Source organism: Lynx canadensis, chromosome X (genome assembly GCF_007474595.2).
Source record: "Lynx canadensis isolate LIC74 chromosome X, mLynCan4.pri.v2, whole genome shotgun sequence".
NCBI lineage: Eukaryota > Metazoa > Chordata > Mammalia > Carnivora > Felidae > Lynx > Lynx canadensis.
Window position 1 is genome coordinate 59,307,822 of NC_044321.2, and position 14,024 is coordinate 59,321,845.

Sequence of the window (14,024 nt, forward strand, 5' to 3'; positions counted from 1 at the left end):
ATCAGAAACAGGCTCCAGGCTCTGAGCCATCAGCCCAGAGCCTGACGCGGGGCTCGAACTCACGGACCGCGAGATCGTGACCTGGCTGAAGTTGGACGTTTAACCGACTGCGCCACCCAGGCGCCCCGATAGAGATTGCATTAAATGTGTAGATTGCTTTGGGTAATATAGACATCTTAACAATATTTGTTCTTCTGATCCATGAGAATGGAATGTCTTTCCATTTCTTTGTGTCATATTCAATTTCTTTCATCAGTGTTTTATAGTTTTCAGAGAACAAGTCTTTCCCCTCTTTGGTTAGGTTAACTCCTAGGTACCTTGTGGATTTTGGTGTAATTGTAAAGGAAATTGATTCCTTGATTTCTCTTTCTGCTGATTTATTATTGGTGTCTAGAAATGCAACAGGTTTCCGTATGTTGATTTTGTATCCTGAAACTTGACTGAATTCATATATCAATTCTAGCAATTTTTTGGTGGAGTCTTTTAACCAAAAGTAATTTAGAAATTCAATGGCCATTAAGGAAAACTTCCAATCTTACCAAACTTGTTTCACTCAAATCAAATTAGAAATTCACAGCTTCTCAAGAGAAAAGGAAAAAAAAAAAACCTGAATGGGATGCTGATTTTAAATGGTACCTTGAGGCTTCCAGATATTTTCAGGATTCTACATTTCTTCTGCAAAATACTATTTCTAAATTAACTGAGGAAAACAATTTTAAAAAGTCAAAATGGCTTCTGAGGCCTCTTTTTTTCCTCTCCAGTCTTCTTTGTCTGTAGACATGTGGTGGCTACCTTGTCTTCAGGCCCTGCCTCTGACACAGTTTTTTTCTATTCTCTCTGCTAAACTTTCCTTGTCTTCTAAATCTTTCCCCACTCACTCATCTCCTGAACCTGCCAAAACCTGTCTCTTTAAATTTTCTGAGGATGAAAATAAACCTCAACTTTCTTATGTTCCCTGGTATAAGGCTGAATTGCAAGCCATGGTTAAAGAGTTTCTTAAAGTGACTGAGGGCCTCCATAGATTTGCTAAGAATTTTAGTATAGCTATGTAAGGTTATCAACCTGGTTTCTCAGATTTATATCAATTAGTACACATATTTGTTGGTGAGGACCATGTCAAACATTGAATGAAACTAGCCAGAAAGGAACATTCTGAAGAGGATTTAGGGAAACAAACCCCTAAATTTGGCACGATGCTAGATCACTCATTGGAAATTTCCACAGAGCGATTACAGTAGCTTTTTTCTTAAGTTTTCATTTATTTATTTATTTTGAAAGTGGGGGAGGTAGGGCAGAGAGAGAGATAGAATCCCAAGCAGGCTCTGAGCTGTCAACATAGAGCCTGACATGGGGTTCAATCCCATGAATCATGAGATCATGACCTATGCCGAATCAAGAGTTTGGAGCCACCCCACAGTTTTTTCTAAACCTGCTGACTGGAACAAAATTCAGCCTTGCACACAAGTCTTATGAACCTGTTCATGACTATCACAATCAACTCCAAATTGTCTTTTAAAGAAAATTTTGGTCTTCCTTTAGATATTGAAACCACCTGGGTAGCATTTAACTCTATGTTCATTAATGGGCTGACTGAGGATCATTCCTTTTTAGTTAAAAGAACCAGCCAATTTGTATCCTAGATGAGTCACCTAAAATAAAGACCATTCAAATTCTCAATTTTTAACTTCAGCAAATGCAGGCCCCTAAAGGAAACCAAAAACCTTCTAGTTTATGGTATTATTGCAAAGAACCAGGGCATTAAAAAAGATATTGTTACAAATTTAAGTGTTCCAGGTACCTTTAGGCCTCTAACCAACTTTTCCAATGTCCTCTTAATTCCCAGTGATTGGGGCTCTGAGGAACTATAGGGGTTCTTCCAATCTTCCTTATTTTTTAAAATGTTTACTTATTTTGAGAAAGAGAAAGAGAGAGAGTGAGAGAGAACGAGCATGAGAGAGCGAGGGAGTGGCAGAGAGAGGAAGGCAGAGGATCTGAAGTGGGCACTGTGCTGACAGCACAGAGCCTGATGTGGGGCTCAAACTCATGAACAGTGAGATCATGACCTGAGCCAAAGTTGAATGTTTAACCAACTGAGCCACCCAGGCACCCCCAATCTTTCTTCTTAAATGGCTTAGAGAAAATGCTCTCCAGATTGGGAATGAAACTCTTTCCTTGTCCTTATTGACACCAGAGCTACAATCCTGGTGCTTAACCCCACTGCTATAAAGCAGTCCCTTCCTGAGAGTGCTAAAACAGTTCAAGTAGTGATGGTATTTAATAAACCTCACAGGTTCCGGTCTCTTAACCTATTTCATTCTGCCTAGGCTCTTTGTGGGATACTCACCCTTCTTCTCCTTAATTCCTCCACTACTATTCATTTATTGGCCCCATATCTCATAGAAAACTATCATGCCAGACAGAATTTTTCCCAAAAGGGGGAAACAATTCTATAATTCGACAGTAGTAATCAAAATAGCGAACCAGGGGAAATAAATAACACTTCATCATCTTTTCTATGTTCTGTCTCTGATGGCACTATAGCTGAATCTGGGGACACTGATCATTTATACCTATTAGATCAACTACCATCCTAATGGGCAAAAATGGACAAAATCCTCAGCTGATATTGCCAGAATCCATAGCGCACCTCCAAGATTCAAATAGATTGCTCAAAATCTCTCTCCAGAATTAATCAATGCCTATAAGTAAAGAAGACCTTGAGGGCATCAAGCCCACAATAGATTATAAGGCCCAGGGTCTCATTATTCCCTGCATTAGTCCTTGTAACACCGCTATTTTACCTGTGAGAAAACCCAATGGCTGAGGATTGAGGATTGTCTAGGAGCTCTGAATAAAAAATAACATTGTCATCCCTTGGTACCCGATTGTTCCTAACCAACCCCTACCCCACACTACTGATATCCATTACCACTGAAAGCAAATTTTTCACTGTAATTGACTTATGCAGTGCATTTTTAGTATTCCAGTTGATTAGGGTAGTCAATACCTTTTTGCTTTCACTTGGGAAGAATGGAAATGCACCTGGGCAGTAATGCCAGGGTTTCACAGACAGTCCTTTTTACTTCTCACAAACCTTAAAAACTGATTTAAATGAGAATAAAATTTTCTGCAGGCTCTAATTTGTTACAATATGCAGATAATTTGCTTCTCTACTCCCCTTCTCAAATCTCTTCACAGGAAAATAGCATCCACCTGTTAAACTTTTGGCCTTACAGGATATAAATTCTCCAGAGAACAATTGCAGTTTACCCGGATTCAGGTTAAATACTAAGCGTATTGGATCTTGAAACAAGGACTACATTTGGATCCAGATGAAACACTTCACACCTGCTCAATACTGATAGGTTAACTTTTGACTCCCCATGATAATTTCCAAGTAACTTCTCCAGCCAAGGCAGATTTTTCATGGTTTACTAATAGTTCTTATTCATTTTTCTTTTTTCAAATATTTATTTTTTTTTAATATATGAAATTTACTGTCAATTTGGTTTCCATACAACACCCAGTGCTCAACCCAAAAGATGCCCTCCTCAATACCCATCACCCACCCTCCCCTCCCTCCCACCTCCCATGAACCCTCAGTTTGTTCTCAGTTTTTAAAAGTCTCTTATGCTTTGGCTCTCTCCCTCTCTAACCTCTTTTTTTTTTCCTTCCCCTCCCTCATGGGTTTCTGTTAAGTTTCTCAGGATCCACATAAGAGTGAAAACATACGGTATCTGTCTTTCTCTATATGGCTTATTTCACTTAGCATCACACTCTCCAGTTCCATCCACGTTGCTACAAAAGACCATATTTCATTCTTTCTCATTGCCACATAGTACTCCATTGTGTATATAAACCACAATTTCTTTATCCATTCATCAGTTGATGGACATTTAGGCTCTTTCCACAATTTGGCTATTGTTGAGAGTGCTGCTATAAACATTGGGGTACAAGTGCCCCTATGCATCAGTACTCCTGTATCCCCTGGGGAAATACCTAGCAGTGCTACTGCTGGGTCATAGGGTAGGTCTATTTTTAATTTTCTGAGGAACCTCCACACTGTTTTCCAGAGTGGCTACACCAGTCTGAATTCCCACCAACAGTGCAAGAGGGTTCCTGTTTCTCCACATCCTCTCCAGCATCTATAGTCTCCTGATTTGTTCATTTTGGCCACTCTGACTGGCCTGAGGTGATATCTGAGTGTGGTTTTGATTTGTATTTCCCTGATGAGGAGCGACGTTGAGCATCATTTCATGTGCCTGTTGGCCATCCGGATGTCTTCTTTACACAAGTGTCTATTCATGTTTTCTGCCCATTTCCTCACTGGGTTATTTGTTTTTCGGGTGTGGAGTTTGGTGAGCTCTTTATAGATTTTGGATATTAGCCCTTAGTATGATATGTCATTTGCAAATATCTTTTCCCATTCCGTTGGCTGCCTTTTAGTTTTGTTGGTTGTTTCCTTTGCTGTGCAGAAGCTTTTTATCTTCATAAGGTCCCAGTAGTTCACTTTTCCTTTTAATTTACTTGCCTTTGGGGATGTGTCAAGTAAGAAATTGCTACGGCTGAGGTCAGAAAGGTCTTTTCCTGTTTTCTCCTCTAGGGTTTTGATGGTTTCCTGTCTCACATTCAGGTCCGTTATCCATTTTGAGTTCATTTTTGTGAATGGTGTGAGAAAGTGGTCTAGTTTCAATCTTCTGCATGTTGCTGTCCAGTTCTCCCAGCACCATTTGTTAAAGGGACTGTCTTTTTTCCATTGGATGTTCTTTCCTGCTTTGTCAAAGATGAGTTGGTCATACGTTTGTGGGTCTAGTTCTGGGGTTTCTATTCTATTCCATTGGTCTAAGTGTCTGTTTTTGTACCAATACCATGCTGTCTTGATGATGACAGCTTTGTAGTAGAGGCTAAAGTCTGGGATTGTGATGCCTCCTGCTTTGGTCTTCTTCTTCAAAATTCCTTTGGCTATTCGGGGCCTTTTGTGGTTCCATATGAATTTTAGGATTGCTTGTTCTAGTTTCGAGAAGAATGCTGGTGCAATTTTGATTGGGATTGCATTGAATGTGTAGATAGCTTTGGGTAGTATTGACATTTTGACAATAAGATACTAGCAAATAGAATTCAACAGCTGTAAAAAGAATTATTCACCATGACCAAGTGGGATTCATTCCTGGGATGCAGGGCTGGTTCAACATTCACAAATCAATCAATGTGATATATCACATTAATAAATGTAAAGATAAGAACCATATGAGCCTGTCAATGGATGCAGAAAAAGCATTTGACAAAATTCAGCACCCTTTCTTAATAAAAACCCTTGAGAAAGTCGGGATAGAAGGAACATACTTACACATCATAAAAGCCATTTATGAAAAGCCCACAGATAACATCATCCTCAATGGGGAAAAACTGAGAGCTTTCTCCCTGAGATCAGGAACACGACAGGGATGCCCACTCTCACCGCTGTTGTTTAACAGTGTTGGAAGTTCTAGCATCAGCAATCAGACAAGAAAAGGAAATCAAAGGCATCAAAATTGGCAAAGATGAAGTTAAGCTTTCACTTTTTGCAGGTGACATATTATACATGGAAAATCTGGTAGACTCCACCAAAAGTCTGCTAGAGCTGATACATGGATTCAGCAAAGTTGTAGGATACAAAATCAATGTACAGAAATCAGTTGCATTCTTATACACTAATAATGAAGTAACAGAAAGACAAATAAAGAAACTGATCCCATTCACAATTGCACCAAGAAGCATAAAATACCTAGGAATAAATCTAACCAAAGATGTAAAAGATCTGTATGCTGAAAACTATAGAAATCTTATGAAGGAAATTGAAGAAGATATAAAGAAATGGAAAAACATTCCGTGCTCATGGATTGGAAGAACTAATAGTTCTTATTTAAAGAATGAAATGGTAAATATTTTGTTGGGTATGCTATTATAACTCCTTTTGAAGTCATTGAGATGGCACTTTTACATTTTGGCTCCTTGGGTCCAACAGGCTGAATTATACACCCTTACTTGAGCCTCTTGTACTTTAGCCAAGGCAAAACTGCAAGCATTATACCATTAGTTGGTGTGCCTTTGGGGTAGCTCATGACTTTGGAATTAGTATTGAAACAATGAGATGTCCTTACCTTCAATAGGAACAATATTAGAAATGCCTATGTCCAAACATTTATTCGATGCCATACTCTTGTCAGCTGCTCTGGCTGTTAAGGTTCCAGACTCCACATCCTGGAAGCCAAACTAATCCACCTCACTTATATTTCCAATGAAAATGTTGCTCTCAAGGATACCAAGAGCCAAATCCCATCATATTCCAAGGGGATGTTCTCCCAAATGATAAGTTTTAGAAAAAATTGACAAGAGATACCCAACAATTGGCCCCCAAAAGGGAAAAACAACACTGGACATCTAATAATTGATGGCTCAAGAAACAGAGAACTCTGGTTTGGACCAAATAACAATCTGGCCCTACCAGACATCCTAAAATTCCCACTATTTACAACTGTGCATGCATTAAACCATTGATCCTCTTACAAAATGATAGCATTCATGAACCAATATTGGTGGGAAAAAGTTAATCAGGATACAAAAGGTGCCTACTTTGCTTGTTCCACCTGTCCAAAATACAAACCAGGGAATCCAAAAACAGTACAAATGGATTTCACACAGCTTTTCCATTTCATGGGGGTACATGTTTTAGTCATGGTTTGTATGTTTTCTCACTGGACCAAAGCATTCTCTTGTAGACAGGCCAACACCACTTCCATGGCTAAAATTCTGTTAGAAATGAGTATTCCTGGGGAACCCCTCTTGAACTTTATAGTGATTGAGGAACATATTTTACTGGTCAGGTGCTTTGACAATTGTGTTTGCCTGGTGTTATAATACTTTCATTGTGCCATACCACCCTCAATTCTCAGAGTTAGTCACACTCACTAACAGCACTATTAAGACTTAATTGACAAAATTTGTAGTAACTCTCCAAAATCTTTGGCCCAAAGCCTGGTTACTGGTCCTTCTAAATCTCAGATCCACTCCCTTGGGAACTCATAAACTCTCACCCTTTAAGATAGTCATAGGATGTCCACTGCATTTGGCCCCTGCCTCCTTTTGACCCACAGTTGATAAAGGGAGATATGCTTTAATATTGTAAAGACTTAATTGTTTCTATTAAAAATAACTATGCTTTGGTAGACTAATCTTTTCACAGTGCACTCCTGGGAGATGACCTTAAGCATGACACCTTACAACCTGGAGATTTTGTCTGTTGTAAAAAACACCTCCATAAACACCCTTCAACCTTGCTGGAAAGCCCCTCATCAGGAACTGCTAACCAACATGTATGCCATCAGACTCCAGGAAATGGACTGTAGGATTTATGTGACACATCTAAAAAAACACCAAACCCTGACTGAACCTGCACACCATTTAGTGACCTGAAAGTAAAGGCTTCCTGGAATTGAGGCAGATGACATCTGATGAGACAGCTTTCCCAAGATATCTGGACTAGGCTTGTATACCTTTTTTCACTGTCACATATTATAGCTCTCCTGTGGAAAGAAAATGCTCTTGTCTGCATTCCCCATACTCTTATAAAAGGAGGAAACTTCTCCTATAATTATGGCCTCTTGGAAACAGCATCATCAATGTCTCGTGACAAATTTGTCACTTGTCTTTTCTGAACGTTTGGAAGTTCAGAGTTCACAAAAGTCTTTCTTTCATCTAAACTTTTAACTAACTTTGGATTCTTATCCAAATTCATGGTCTCTGAATTTACAAGCTTGTAGACTGTATTATCAAAACACATATGATTCTAAATATTCAAGGTAAAAATACTTTGTCTTTGACGTTTTGCTGTTATATAAAAAGTTCACCAGCTATTTTTTCATGTTTATGCCTGTACTGTATGTTCCGAAATGCACTCACTTAATCCTTTCAGTGTGCTCCTGCAGTATTCACTATTTTGCTTTCATTGCTGCTTTAAGCAGAGACTTCTAGGAGGCATACACAACTCCAGGTTTACCCTTATAGGGAGAAACTTACTCCCCTAAGTTGTAGTAGGTGCCAATAGATATTTTAGTTGGCTACTTTCTTTTTTTTTTTTTTAAATTTGTCATCTGTCTTTCTATTTTATTTTCTTTATATATATATATATATATATATATATATATATATATGAAATTTATTGACAAATTGGTTTCCATACAACACCCAGTGCTCATCCCAAAAGGTGCCCTCCTCAATACCCATCACCCACCCTCCCCTCCCTCCCACCCCCCATCAACCCTCAGTTTGTTCTCAGTTTTTAACAGTCTCTTATGCTTTGGCTCTCTCCCACTCTAACGTCCATTTTTTTTTCCTTCCCCTCCCCCATGGGTTCCTGTTAAGTTTCTCAGGATCCACATAAGAGTGAAACCATATGGTATCTGTCTTTCTCTGTATGGCTTATTTCACTTAGCATCACACTCTCCAGTTCCATCCACGTTGCTACAAAAGGCCATATTTCATTTTTTCTCATTGCCACGTAGTATTCCATTGTGTATATAAACCACAATTTCTTTATCCATTCATCAGTTGATGGACATTTAGGCTCTTTCCATAATTTGGCTATTGTTGACAGTGCTGTTATGAACATTGGGGTACAAGTGCCCCTATGCATCAGTACTCCTGTATCCCTTGGATAAATTCCTAGCAGTGCTATTGCTGGGTCATAGGGTAGGTCTATTTTTAATTTTCTGAGGAACCTCCACACTGCTTTCCAGAGCGGCTGCACCAATTTGCATTCCCACCAACAGTGCAAGAGGGTTCCCATTTCTCTACATCCTCTCCAGCATCTATAGTCTCCTGATTTGTTCATTTTGGCCACTCTGACTGGCGTGAGGTGATACCTGAGTGTGGTTTTGATTTGTATTTCCCTGATAAGGAGCGACGCTGAACATCTTTTCATGTGCCTGTTGGCCATCTGGATGTCTTCTTTAGAGAAGTGTCTATTCATGTTTTCTGCCCATTTCTTCACTGGGTTATTTGTTTTTCGGGTGTGGAGTTTGGTGAGCTCTTTATAGATTTTAGATACTAGCCCTTTGTCCGATATGTCATTTGCAAATATCTTTTCCCATTCCGTTGGTTGCCTTTTAGTTTTGTTGGTTGTTTCCTTTGCTGTGCAGAAGTTTTTGATCTTCATAAGGTCCCAGTAATTCACTTTTGCTTTTAATTCGCTTGCCTTTGGGGATGTGTCGAGTAAGAGATTGCTACGGCTGAGGTCAGAGAGGTCTTTTCCTGCTTTCTCCTCTAAGGTTTTGATGGTTTCCTGTCTCACATTTAGGTCCTTTATCCATTTTGAGTTTATTTTTGTAAATGGTGTGAGAAAGTGGTCTAGTTTCAACCTTCTGCATGTTGCTGACCAGTTCTCCCAGCACCATTTGTTAAAGGGACTGTCTTTTTTCCATTGGATGTTCTTTCCTGCTTTGTCAAAGATGAGTTGGTCATACGTTTGTGGGTCTAGTTCTGGGGTTTCTATTCTATTCCATTGGTCTGTGTGTCTGTTTTTGTGCCAATACCATGCTGTCTTGATGATGACAGCTTTGTAGTAGAGGCTCAAGTCTGGGATTGTGATGCCTCCTGCTTTGGTCTTCTTCTTCAAAATTCCTTTGGCTATTCGGGGCCTTTTGTGGTTCCATATGAATTTTAGGATTGCTTGTTCTAGTTTCGAGAAGAATGCTGGTGCAATTTTGATTGCGACTGCATTGAATGTGTAGATAGCTTTGGGTAGTATTGACATTTTGACAATATTTATTTTTCCAATCCATGAGCAGGGAATGTCTTTCCATTTCTTTAAATCTTCTTCAATTACCTTCATAAGCTTTCTATAGTTTTCAGCATACAGATCCTTTACATCTTTGGTTAGATTTATTCCTAGGTATTTTATGCTTCTTGGTGCAATTGTGAACGGGATCATTTTCTTTATTTGTCTTTCTGTTGCTTCATTGTTAGTGTATAAGAATGCAACTGATTTCTGCACATTGATTTTGTATCCTGCAACTTTGCTGAATTCATGTATCAGTTCTAGCAGACTTTTGGTGGAGTCTATCGGATTTTCCATGTATAATATCATGTCATCTGCAAAAAGCGAAAGCTTGACTTCATCTTTGCCAATTTTGATGCCTTTGATTTCCTTTTGTTGTCTGATTGCTGATGCTAGAACTTCCAGCACTATGTTAAACAACAGCGGTGAGAGTGGGCATCCCTGTCGTGTTCCTGATCTCAGGGAAAAAGCTCTCAGTTTTTCCCCGTTGAGGATGATGTTAGCTGTGGGCTTTTCATAAATGGCTTTTATGATCTTTAAGTATGTTCCTTCTATCCCGACTTTCTCAAGGGTTTTTATTAAGAAAGGGTGCTGGATTTTGTCAAAGGCCTTTTCTGCATCGATTGACAGGATCATATGGTTCTTCTCTTTTTTTTTGTTAATGTGATGTATCACGTTGATTGATTTGCGAATGTTGAACCAGCCCTGCATCCCAGGAATGAATCCCACTTGATCATGGTGAATAATTCTTTTTATATGCTGTTGAATTCGATTTGCTAGTATCTTATTGAGAATTTTTGCATCCATATTCATCAGGGATATTGGCCTGTAGTTCTCTTTTTTTACTGGGTCTCTGTCTGGTTTAGGAATCAAAGGAATACTGGCTTCATAGAATGAGTCTGGAAGTTTTCCTTCCCTTTCTATTTCTTGGAATAGCTTGAGAAGGATAGGTATTATCTCTGCTTTAAATGTCTGGTAGAACTCCCCTGGGAAGCCATCTGGTCCTGGACTCTTATTTGTTGGGAGATTTTTGATAACCGATTCCATTTCTTCGCTGGTTATGGGTCTGTTCAAGCTTTCTATTTCCTCCTGATTGAGTTTTGGAAGAGTGTGGGTGTTCAGGAATTTGTCCATTTCTTCCAGGTTGTCCAATTTGTTGGCATATAATTTTTCATAGTATTCCCTGATAATTGTTTGTATCTCTGAGGGATTGGTTGTAATAATTCCATTTTCATTCATGATTTTATCTATTTGGGTCATCTCCCTTTTCTTTTTGAGAAGCCTGGCTAGAGGTTTGTCAATTTTGTTTATTTTTTCAAAAAACCAACTCTTGGTTTCGTTGATCTGCTCTACAGATTTTTTAGATTCTATATTGTTTATTTCTGCTCTGATCTTTATTATTTCTCTTCTTCTGCTGGGTTTAGGCTGCCTTTGCTGTTCTGCTTCTAGTTCCTTTAGGTGTGCTGTTAGATTTTGTATTTGGGATTTTTCTTGTTTCTTGAGATAGGCCTGGATGGCAATGTATTTTCCTCTCAGGACTGCCTTCGCTGCGTCCCAAAGCGTTTGGATTGTTGTATTTTCATTTTCGTTTGTTTCCATATATTTTTTGATTTCTTCTCTAATTGCCTGGTTGACCCACTCATTCGTTAGTAGGGTGTTCTTTAACCTCCATGCTTTTGGAGGTTTTCCAGACTTTCTCCTGTGGTTGATTTCAAGCTTCATAGCATTGTGGTCTGAAAGTATGCATGGTATAATTTCAATTCTTGTAAACTTATGAAGGGCTGTTTTGTGACCCAGTATATGATCTATCTTGGAGAATGTTCCATGTGCACTCGAGAAGAAAGTATATTCTGTTGCTTTGGGATGCAGAGTTCTAAATATATCTGTCAAGTCCATCTGATCCAATGTCTCATTCAGGGCCCTTGTTTTTTTATTGACCGTGTGTCTAGATGATCTATCCATTTCTGTAAGTGGGGTGTTAAAGTCCCCAGCAATTACCACATTCTCATCAATAAGGTTGCTTCTGTTTATGAGTAATTGTTTTATATACTTGGGGGCTCCGGTATTCGGCGCATAGACATTTATAATTGTTAGCTCTTCCTGATGGATAGACCCTGTAACTATTATATAATGCCCTTCTTCATCTCTTGTTACAGCCTTTAATTTAAAGTCTAGTTTGTCTGATATAAGTATGGCTACTCCAGCTTTCTTTTGGCTTCCAGTAGCATGATAAATAGTTCTCCATCCCCTCACTCTGAATCTAAAGGTGTCCTCAGGTCTAAAATGAGTCTCTTGTAGACAGCAAATAGATGGGTCTTGTTTTTTTATCCATTCTGATACCCTATGTCTTTTGGTTGGCGCATTTAATCCATTTACATTCAGTGTTATTATAGAAAGATACGGGTTTAGAGTCATTGTGATGTCTGTATGTTTTATGCTTGTAGTGATGTCTCTGGTACTTTGTCTCACAGGGTCCCCCTTAGGATCTCTTGTAGGGCTGGTTTAGTGGTGACAAATTCCCTCAGTTTTTGTTTGTTTGGGAAGACCTTTATCTCTCCTTCCATTCTAAATGACAGACTTGCTGGATAAAGGATTCTCGGCTGCATATTTTTTCTGTCTAGCACCCTGAAAATCTCGTGCCAATTCTTTCTGGCCTGCCAAGTTTCAAAAGAGAGATCAGTCACGAGTCTTATAGGTCTCCCTTTATATGTGAGGGCACGTTTACCCCTTGCTGCTTTCAGAATTTTCTCTTTATCCTTGTATTTTGCCAGTTTCACTATGATATGTCGTGCAGAAGATCGATTCAAGTTACGTCTGAAGGGAGTTCTCTGTGCCTCTTGGATTTCAATGCCTTTTTCCTTCCCCAGTTCAGGGAAGTTCTCAGCTATTATTTCTTCAAGTACCCCTTCAGCACCTTTCCTCTCTCTTCCTCCTCTGGGATACCAATTATGCGTAGATTATTTCTTTTTAGTGTATCACTTAGTTCTCTAATTTTCCCCTCATACTCCTGGATTTTTTTATCTCTCTTTTTCTCAGCTTCCTCTTTTTCCATAACTTTATCTTCTAGTTCACCTATTCTCTCCTCTGCCTCTTCCATCCGAGCCGTGGTGGTTTGCATGTTGTTTTGCATTTCATTTAAAGCGTTTTTCAGCTCCTCGTGACTGTTCCTTAGTCCCTTGATCTCTGTAGCAAGAGATTCTCTGCTGTCCTGTATGCTGTTTTCAAGCCCAGCGATTAATTTTATGACTATTATTCTAAATTCACTTTCTGTTATATTATTTAAATCCTTTTTGATCAGCTCATTAGCTGTTGTTATTTCCTGGAGATTCTTCTGAGGGGAATTCTTCCGCTTGGTCATTTTGGATAGTCCCTGGTGTGGTGAGGACCTGCAGGGCACTTCCCCTGTGCTGTGGTGTATAACTGGAGTTGGTGGGCAGGGCCGCAGTCAGACCTGATGTCTGCCCCCAGCCCACCGCTGGGGCCACAATCAGACTGGTGTGTGCCTTCTCTTCCCCTCTCCTAGGGGCGGGATTCACTGTGGGGTGGTGTAGCCCGTCTGGGCTACTTGCACACTGCCAGGCTTGTGATGCTGGGGATCTGGCGTATTAGCTGGGGTGGGAAGGCAAGGTGCACGGCGGCAGGGGGGGGCAGGCTTAGCTCGCTTCTCCTTAGGTTATCCACTTCAGGAGGGGCCCTGTGGCAGCCGGAGGGAGTCAGATCTGGTGCCGGGGGTTTGGCTCCGCAGAAGCACAGAGTTGGGTGTTTCCGCGGAGCGAGCAATTTCCCTGGCCGGAACCGGTTCCCTTTGGGAGTTTGGCTGGGGGATGGGCGGGGGAGATGGCGCTGGCGAGCGCCTTTGTTCCCCGCCAAACTGAGCTCTGTCGTCCGGGGGCTCCGCAGCTCACCCTCCCTTTGTCCTCCAGCCTTCCCGCTTTCCGAGCAGAGCTGTTAACTTATGACCTCCCAGACGCTAAGTCGCACTTGCTGTCGGAACACAGTCTGTCAGGCCCCTCCGCTTTTGCAAGCCGGGCTCGGGGGCTCTGCTTGGCTGGCGAGCCGCCCCTCCACCCCGGCTCCCTCCCGCCAGTCCGTGGAGCGCGCACCGCCTCGCTGCCCTTCCTACCCTCTTCCGTGGGCCTCTCGTCTGCAGTTGGGTCTGGAGACTCCGTTCTGCTAATCCTCTGGCGGTTTTCTGGGTTATTTAGGCAGG